This window comes from Zea mays, chromosome 3 (assembly GCF_902167145.1).
Source record: "Zea mays cultivar B73 chromosome 3, Zm-B73-REFERENCE-NAM-5.0, whole genome shotgun sequence".
Taxonomy (NCBI): Eukaryota; Viridiplantae; Streptophyta; class Magnoliopsida; order Poales; family Poaceae; genus Zea; species Zea mays.
Window position 1 is genome coordinate 177,147,778 of NC_050098.1, and position 9,902 is coordinate 177,157,679.

General features: G+C 45.8%; 1 long non-coding RNA gene across 1 annotated transcript; it reads left to right on the plus strand.

Moving 5' to 3' along the window:
- Positions 1–768: 768 nt before the first annotated feature.
- Positions 769–1,248, plus strand: LOC109945310 (uncharacterized). The gene is made up of 3 exons (XR_002268448.2): positions 769–860; positions 994–1,085; positions 1,167–1,248. It is a non-coding gene; the product is annotated as an uncharacterized lncRNA (long non-coding RNA).
- Positions 1,249–9,902: the final 8,654 nt, after the last annotated feature.

Here is a 9,902-nt window from a genome sequence, read left to right on the forward strand (position 1 = left end):
TGAAACAAATAATCAATTAGTTAAAGTTAATAACAACGAAGTTAACATCAAAATGTGTTGTGATACCTTTCTAACAAAAGGCCAAATGCCTATTTTTCCATTAAAGATTAGGTTACCTTCGTCATCCTTTTTTGGTTTGCCAACTGCTCCCAAGAACATCAATTTATCTATTGAATTTTTGTTTTGAACTGTCCTATATGGGTCCTCCTCTTCTGGTAGCATGTAAAAATTTATTGTCTTTTTTGTTGCATTGAACCACTTCTCATCGATATGGATAACATTATCCATTTCAATGAATTTGGGATTGTTTAGCAAAGTACTTTGGTCTAGCATTGAAAGGCACCATCTTAGCCTCTCTTTTTTGTTTTCTTCCTTCAAACAAGGTTTCAATGAGTTTGAGTGTCTTCTTAAAAGGCCATTTTTGAATTGCCTATGTAACCAACTTTTGCTTACACTAAGTTCACGTGCTAGTTTTCGTATAGTACTCCTCTTATGAAAGGGGATTGTAGCAATTGTTGATAGATCAACTGACTTTTTTTGTTGCCACAACGCTTTGGTTTCCTTGATGAAACATCAACTGGCTCACCACGTTGACAGCATCCCTTTGCTCTATTCCAAATACGCTGGACTGTACGAAGGCTAACATTGAACTGGTTTGCAACTATCGTTGTGTTGTTCTTTCTTTGTTTTCCATTATTACTTCTCGCCAGTAGTGCTTCATATATTTGTTGCCTTTGTGTATGTGACAGATCTAGTCTACCGAGCTGAATTTCATGCTCTTCTTCATTGTCTTCTGAATCCGACAACTCATCTTGATCGAACACAATGTCAACATCGGCATAAACCCCATAATCATTAAGGTAATCCTCCAAAACATTAAGTTCATTATCTACATTTGCCAAATCAGTTACACAAATTAGCTTTGTGCAAACCATGTTGTAAAATCTGCAAATCATGTTGAAAAAACTTTTGTGAATGTTTACCTGGATGCAGGTTCTCTTGTTGTTCATCCATTGGGATATTTAGATCAAAAGAATGGAGTATTTGATGTGGAGAAACAAAAGGAAAGACTCCACCAGCCTCAGGTACACCATCTTCATTTCCATCCAACGGCAGCTGATTAAGATCGATCGACATATGTGATGTTTGTGTTTTGTGTTTAATAGGCTGGTGAGTGCTTTAAAGGCTGGAGGTAGAGTGTGTTTTATAGCCGTGAGAAAGGAGCAGTGGCAGAGTGGCAGACCAGCGACAGTTTCAAATATTGAATGTTTTTCGTTTTTGTTAATGTGTTTGGCGCGTGTGCCTGTTTTCCGTTTTTGTTAATGTGTTTGGCGCGTGTGCCTGTGTACACATTTCTACTTTTGGCGACTGATGGATAAAAAATCAATAAATGCTGAGATGACTAGCTACATCATCCGTATGTGACACAAGAATCTTTACATTTAATGGAGGGTATTCTTGTAACCTCTCATGTTACTACTCTAACGCCTTGCAATGCTAAAACGACTTGCTTCACGGGACGGAGGGAGTACTTTAGGATGTCTCTAGGAGGTTGGGTTTATGATCGCCTAAAATACTAATACGGTAGAATGCACAGTTCGTAAAGTGATGTTTGGAATAAAAAATCTCATAAAAATAGAATGAATAAGCTGTTCGAGGCCGCTTACTAACGCATTATTCTAAACTAGTCGGTTATCTGTGCGTTACGACGGCTTACAACAATACCCACGTAAACTATCCATAAAAAAATTCAAGATTTTTTATTGATTGTCTCCGTTCTCTGTATAATATTTTTTTTGATTTGACTAACTGATGTTATTGTTTAGTCTATGCAATATGTCTTGGTACAACACGACCAATGAAGTGAGCGATTAGAAAAGAGTTCACAACGACTGACTGAATGAACAGAGATTATAAAATGACATAATTATATCATACAGAAACCAAATAAGATAAAGTTTGTGAGCTCAAGTTTCTAAAATAAGTCCCATGAAATAAAACTTATAAAAAAGATAGATCAAAATATGGAGTGATTGCTAAAGTCAGGCATCAATTAAAAATGGATGCGCTCAATATAAATTATGCTACTTCGTAGCAATTACTAACGTTTAAAACCAACAAATAACCTTTCATTTTGTTGTTAGTGTTACAAATCATTGTTGCTTCATTCAATTCAGCAACCTCAAACACCATGTAGTCCATTGCGTCAATGTGGTCTCAGAAATGACCTAATGTTTGTAAGAGCCAAGAACGTCGTGTCGTGCTTCAGATGTAGCCTCGTCCCGTAGTGCTGGCCCGGCCCGTCACGATTATTTTTTATTTTACAAAAAACGTATATAGCTATATACAATTTATATTTAATATTAAAAACATCTTAGCATGATGTTTTACTGGTTAAACAGCTTTACCCAGTGTCTCCCGTCCTTCTTCCATCAGGACATGGGTTCGAACCCCACCTTCTAGCAGGCCGGCATGACGTGTCTGGGCCATAGTTATGGCCCGCGTGCGTCTAGCCCGTGTCGGACGCCGTTTGGCCATCTATAGACGTGCAGCGGATTAATTTGAAATAGCTGTGAGGGGTTATTTGTAAAAAGATGACGCATGACGACCGTTGAAACTGGTGCTTTAAGTATAGTATAGATTACTCAAACCGAAGATAATCTTAAGTACACAAAAAATTTAAAAAAAACTCGTCGGAAGGAATGACCGCCCTCCCAGTATTAATGTCTGGGATCAACACTCAAGGATGCATATAACCCACTAATAACATTAATCACAGTCGAGAAAATTCTTGACACCTAATTTCCCATCACTAACGGGTTCCGCGTCAACCGTCCATTTTTTAACGGTCCAACCAGAGATTGACGCATATAATATTATACTCCGAGAGCGAATGAGGCGAGAGATTCTTTTAACCAAACAAAAAAAATTGCTTTCGAGCGAAATCGAATCAAGTCTTAGAGGTGCTACTCAAAAGTCTCAACAACTCGGGCTAAAGGGCCTTCCGTGATACTTCCCAGCAATGATTTAGAGATTAAGAAGTTGATCACTGCACCAAAACACTATTGAAGGAGCTTGTTATCTACAGAAAAAATAGAGTGTAGCACAGCCACAGCCAGCCAACAACATCATCTGTTTAGTGCAGCCAAACGACTCTAAAATCTCGAAACTTACCAAACGTAGATTCTTGAAAAAAAATATAAATTTCTTTAGTTCCATTCAGAATCACCTTTGTCAGATAAATGATCTTCATGTCCCTAGGGTCCACCGGTCAGTAGAAGGCTAGGAGAAAGGTCTGCCCCGAAAAGACCCGCCCATGTTTAGTCCCGAGGCGACGAACCGGGGGTCGGGCGAGGCGGAGCCGAAAGGGGTAGGGCGAAGCGAGAAGAAGCCACTCGAGTGGATTCCACGCCTGACCCAGGACTGATCTGTTGTGCTGCATTAACTGTGCTGGCACCGGGCCACAAAAGAAGAGTCGGTCCATATTTTACTCATTATCTACGTGTACCTAGGTCTGCGGGCCACTCATGACCTACTGAGCCTAGGCCTGAGCGTGATGGTCACCTACAAGCCCCGCAACACGACAAACCACGCCGAGACCTAGACTACGACGGCCAGGGGTCGGCGCGACATTGAGATGGCAATGATGGCGTCGGAGCTCTTCGCCGCCCATGACGCTCACCATAAAGAGCACGACCAGGGAAGCCAAGGCGACTAAGACACATACGGACAAACATGACTTTACCAAGGTAGAACCGAGAGCACCTAGAGGGGGTGAATAGATGATCCTGTAAAAATCAAAATTAAACAACACAAACTTGGTTTATGAAATGTTAGTGTGGTCAAAACTAAGGTGTTATCATTAGAGAGGGAGAGAACGAGAAGAGACAACTTCTTCACTTAATTGCTCTTCACAAGATGAGTATTAAACTTAGAGCAATTATGAAGTGAATAGAAGTAGAGAGAATCGCACAAGAATATAGACAAATGACACAACGATTTTTATCTCGTGGTTCGCCCAAGTAGAACACTTGCCTAGTCCACGTTGTGGCGTCCCAGCGGACGAGGGTTGCACTCAACCCCTTTCAAGTGATCCAATGATCCACTTGAATACCACATTTCTCTTTATCTCAAGTTTATCCTCTTATGAGGAATCTCCACACTTTAGAGTCTCTCACACCTTACACAAAAGATCTTGAATGAGGACGGGAGTAAGGAAGGAATAGCAACACACACAAAAGCGAGAGTTGCAGCACTAACACGCACACAAGACGAGAACGAGCACAAAAAAGCAGCACATTGGAGTTACAACTTAGAAAAGTGCTCTAATCTCTATCATAGTGAATTAAATGTGCGAATACGAGGTCTCGGCGTCTTAGGATGTTCAAGAGGTGCTTGGTGTACTGCTCCATGCGTCTAGGGGTCCCTTTTATAGCCCCAAGGCAGCTAGGAGCCATTGGAGCTCTGTTTGGAAGGCAATAGTTGCTTTTTGTCCGTGGGCGCACCAGATAGTGAACAGTGCGCGATCTCCTTCCTTTTCTGGCAAAGTCGACCGTTGCAGCACGCCAACCTTGGCACACCGGACAGTACGGTGTGGCCAGGTGACCATTGACGCGGGCCACGCGTCGCACGCTGATTGCGTTGTGAAAGTCGCCTAGAGGGGGGTGGATAGGCGGAATCTGGAAACTATAACTTTAAACACACACTACAAGTTGGGGTTAGCGTTAGAGCGAATATCAAGTCCGGGAGAGAGGGGAAAACAAATCAACCAAGAAATAAAGCGGATGAACACGGTGATTTGTTTTATCGAGGTTCGGTTCTAAAGAACCTAGTCCCCGTTGAGGTGGTCACAAAGACCGAGTCTCTTTCAACCCTTTCCCTCTCTTAAACGGTCACTTAGACCGAGTGAGCTTTCTTCCTTGATTTCCCGGGTCACTTAGACCCCACAAGGACCACCACACAATTGGTGTCTCTTGCTTCGCTTACAAGGCTTTGAGAATAAGAATGAGAGAAAGAAGAAAGCCAACCAAGCAACAAGAGCAACAAAGAAACACAAGAACAATCCTCTCACAAGTCCTAAAGACTAGAATTGTATTGGGGACTTTGATCGAATCAAGGTTTTTGATTTGTGTCTTGAAGTGTTGTGTTTTGCTCTTGTATTGAATGTAGTGTGATAAATGCTTGGATGGTTGGAGTGGAGGTGGTTGTGGGGTATTTATAGCCCCCAACCACCAATTCAACCGTTGGGGCAGGCTACTGTCGATGGGCGCACCGGACAGTGTCCGGTGCGCCAGCCACGTCACCCAACCGTTAGGGTTCTGACGGTTTCGATCGTTGGAGCTTTGTCTTCATGTGGCACCGGACAGTTCGGTGCCGCACCGGATAGGCATTGTTCACTGTCCGGTGCGCCTTCTGCGGCTGCTCTAATTTCTGTGCGAACTGTCCGCGCACTGTAGCTTTGTAGGCGACCGTTGGAGTCGACCGTTGCGTTGCCTAGCCATTGCTCCGCTGGTGCACCGGACAGTCCGGTGAATTATAGCGGAGCTGCGCTTCTAAAACCCGAAGGTGGCAAGTCCAGACTCGTACGACCCTGGTGCACCGGATAGTCCGGTGCGCCAGACCAGGGTTCTCTTCGGTTTCATTTGCTCCTTTCTTTTTGAACCCTAACTTGATCTTTTTATTGGTTTGTGTTGAACCTTTAGCACCTGTAGAATATATAATCTAGAGCAAACTAGTTAGTCCAATTAATTGTGTTGGGCATTCAACCACCAAAATCATTTATAGGAAAAGGTTAATCTCTATTCCCTTTCACGCCGCCGACCGTTGGCGCGGGCGCGACTGGCTCACTGGATAGTCTAGTGCACACCAGATAGTCCAGTGAAGTATAGTCGCGAATCCTCCAAATTTTCCCGAGAGCAGCGAGTTTGTCGAACACGCCAGCCTAGGCACATAACACTGTCTGGTGCACACCGGACAGCCCGGTGCACCGGAGGCTGGTGCAAGTTAGGCTGGGTGAAGCCAAACTTCTTTGCTGCTTTTGGACTTAACTTAACTGAGTTCCTGGGACTTAGACAAACATGTTTAGCACATAAAACAATTGATTAAGTGTCTATAACTTACCTTCATACTTGACCCATCTAGATTTGCATTATGTCCTCATCGAAACTCAATTTGCTTCATATACCTTTGCTCAACACCATGTTAGTTCTCACATAGTGTGTTGGGCATCTAATCAACAAAACAATATAGAAATGGCCCAAGGGCATATTTCCCTTTCAATCTCCCCCTTTTTGGTGAAATATGCCAACACATCAAAAAGCAACTCATTTTGAACTAACATATCTAAAAGAGCTCAAAAGTGCAGATTTATGTCAAATTGAAGACCAATACGATTTTCATAGGATTTGGCATATTTGGATCACTTTTGCCACCACTTGGTTTATTTTCACAAAACAAGTTATTTTTTCTGTCTCTATATCAAAAACACTTGTTTTGGCAAATCAAAAGATCTTTCAAGAGAAAATTTGATCAAATGCCAAAAACTCCCCCTTTTCCCATAATCAAATTTCTCCCCCACAAGAGAATAGTTTCTGCAATGAGAGGGTTTTGATCAAACACTAAGAATCTAACACTAACATTTTTGAAATTCATAAGTGGTTGGCTGATCCAGTTGCTTTTGCCTTAATTGCTCCATTTGGCATTAAGCACCAAAACAGGAGAACTATTTGGTCCTTTAACCCCATTGCCTCACCAAAATGACAAATAAGATCAAAAGGCAATGAGAAAACACAAATAAGAACTTGGGACAAGATACATTGATACCGGACTACAGTGGAAGCCCTTTCTTTGTCCAAGTTCACCTTTTCCCTTTCAATCCAACTTTGAGGCTATATAAAAAATACTCAAGCAAACACGTTAATCTCAAAGGATCAAGTTGAGTACACCCCCCTAAACATGTGCATCATGTGTATAGGGACTTGTGAGGTCCAGAGATGGCTTATACAACTTGAGCACCAAAATCAAGCAAGTAATGACATTAATGCTTAAAGTAACATGATCAAAGGCATAAAACACATGTATGTTATAGATCAATCCAAGTTCCGCGAATCAAAGACATTTAGCTCACAATGCAACCTGCAAAACCTTTTCTCATCTAAAGGCTTGGTGAAGATATCGGCTAGCTGGTTCTCGGTGCTAATATGGTAAATATCGATATCTCCCCTTTGCTGGTGGTCTCTTAAAAAGTGAAGTCGGATGTCTATGTGCTTAGTGCGGCTGTGTTCAACATGATTATCCGCCAAGCGGATTGCACTCTCATTATCACATAAGAGTGGGACTTTGCTCAGACTATAGCCAAAGTTCCGGAGGGTTTGCCTCATCCAAAGTAGTTGTGCGCAACACTATCCTGCGGCTACATACTCGGCGTCAGCGGTGGATAGGGCAACAAATGTTTGTTTCTTAGAGATCCAAGACACCAGGGACCTTCCCAGAAACTGACAAGTCCCCGATGTGCTCTTCCTATCAACCTTGCACCCCGCATAGTCGGAATCTGAGTATCCGATTAAGTCAAAGGTAGACCCATTTGGATACCAGATCCCGAAGCAAGGCATAAAAACCAAATATCTAAAAATTCACTTAACGGCCACAAGGTGACATTCCTTGGGGTCTACTAGCACAAAGATAAAGTAAAGAACATATCATAGAACATTATGACTTTTGATCAACAGACTTACCTCCTTTGTTGAGGTCTAAGTGTTCGTCCGTTCCCATTGGTGTCTTTTTGGGCTTTGCGTCCTTCATTCGAAACCTCTTGAGTAAGTCTTGGGTGTGCTTCGTTTGGGAGATGAAGGTTGAGAGCACCTAGAGTGGGGGTGAATAGGTGATCCTGTAAAAATCTAAAACTTGTAGCCACAAAACTTGGTTAAGTGTTAGCACAATGAAATCAAGTGACTAAGGACCGAGCTCTTGTGAAACACAATGGTCACAAGGAAAACAAGCATAAGAGACACGGTGATTTATCTCGTGGTTTGGCCAAGTATAACACTTGCCTACTCCACGTTGTGGCGTCCCAATGGACAAGGGTTGCACTCAACCCCTCTCAAGTGATCCAATGATCGACTTGAATACCACGGTGTTTTTCTTTCTTATACTCTCTCCCGTTTGCGAGGAATCTCCACAACTTGGAGCCTCTCACCCTTAGAATATATGATCACAAAGAAGCACGAAAGTAATAGTGGGAAGAGCAACACACACAAGACTCAAAGTGTCGGCGTTTCGACCCCGGGGGGTCCCTGGACCGACGAGTAAATTGTCGCTGCGTGTCCTAGCCCAGATGGGTCGGCGCGAGACGGAACACAAAGGGGGGAACAGTAAGGGGAAACCGTGGCCTTCGTGTTGTCCTGTGCCCAGGGCGGATGCGCTTGCAGTAGGGGGTTACAAGCGTTCGTGTGGGAGAGAGAGAGAGAGAGCCTTGTGCGTCAGCCCGTTCTCCCGCACGGCCAACCTTCTCGTACGAGAGCCCTGGACCTTCCTTTTATAGGTGTAAGGAGAGGGCCCAGGTGTACAATGGGGGGTGTAGCAATGTGCTAACATGTCTAGCAAAGGGGAGCCAGAGCCCTATGTACGTGTCGTCGTGGCTGTCGAAGAGGTTTTGGCGCCCTGTTCATGTGATGTCGTGGTCGTCGGAGGAGCGCTTGAGCCCCATGGAAGTACATCTGTCGGGGCTGTCGGATCCTTGCTGACGTCTCCTTGCTTTCGTAAGGGGCTGAGAGCTGCCGTCGTCATGGAGCACGCGGGGTGCCATCATTACTTGTTTACCGGGGCGAGACGGATGGGACGCCGGTCTTGTTCCCCATAGCCTGAGCTAGCTAGGGGTAGGGTAATGATGGCCCCCCTATGACGTGGTCGGTATGAGCCCGAGGTCGGGCGAGGCAGAGGCTCCTCCGAGGTCGAGGCTGAGTCCGGGCCCGGGGGTCGGGCGAGGCGGAGACCGTCGTCCGGGGTCGAGGTTGAGTCCGAGCCCTGGGGTCGGGCGAGGCGGAGACCGCCTTCCGGAGTCGAGGTTGAGTTCGAGCCCTAGGGTCGGGCGAGGCGGAGTCCGTCTTCCGAGGTCGAGGTGGAGTCCAAGCCCTGGGGTCGGGCGAGGCGGAGACCGCCTTCCGGAGTCGAGGTTGAGTCCGAGCCCTGGGGTCGGCCGAGGCGGAGTCCGTCTTCCGAGGTGGAGTCCGAGCCCTGGGGTTGGGTGAGGCGGAGCTTCCTTTGGCGCCTGAGGCCAGTCTTGACGACTGTCAGCCTCACCCTGACGAGTGGCACAGCAGTCGGAGCAGCGCAGACGGCGCTGTTTTCCTGTCAGGTCAGCCAGTGGAGGGGCAGAGTGACTGCGGTCACTTCGGCCTTGTCGTCTAAGGCGCGCACGTCAGGATAAGGTGTCAGGCGATCCTCGCATTGAATGCTCCTGCGATACGGTCGGTTGGCGTGGCGATCTGGCCAAGGTTGCTTCTCCGCGAAGCCTGCCCGAGCTGGGCCTCGGGCGAATCGAAGGTGCGTCCGTTGCTTGAGGGGATCCTCGGGCGAGACGTGAATCCTCCTGGGTCGGCTGCCTTTGCCCGAGGCTGGGCTCGGGTGAGGTGAGATCGTGTCCCTTGAGTGGATGGAGCCTTGACCTGAATCGCGCCCATTAGGCCTTTGCAGCTTTGTGCTGATGGGGTTTACCAGCTGAGATTAGGAGTCTTGGGGGTACCCCTAATTATGGTCCCCGACAATAGCCCTCGAGCCTCGAAGGGAGTGTTGGTACTCGCTTGGAGGCTTGTGTCGCACTTTTTTGCAAGGGGACCGGCCTTTCTCGGTTGCGTTTTGTTCCGGGGGGGTGCGCGCGACGCACCCGCCGGGTGTAGCCCCCGAGG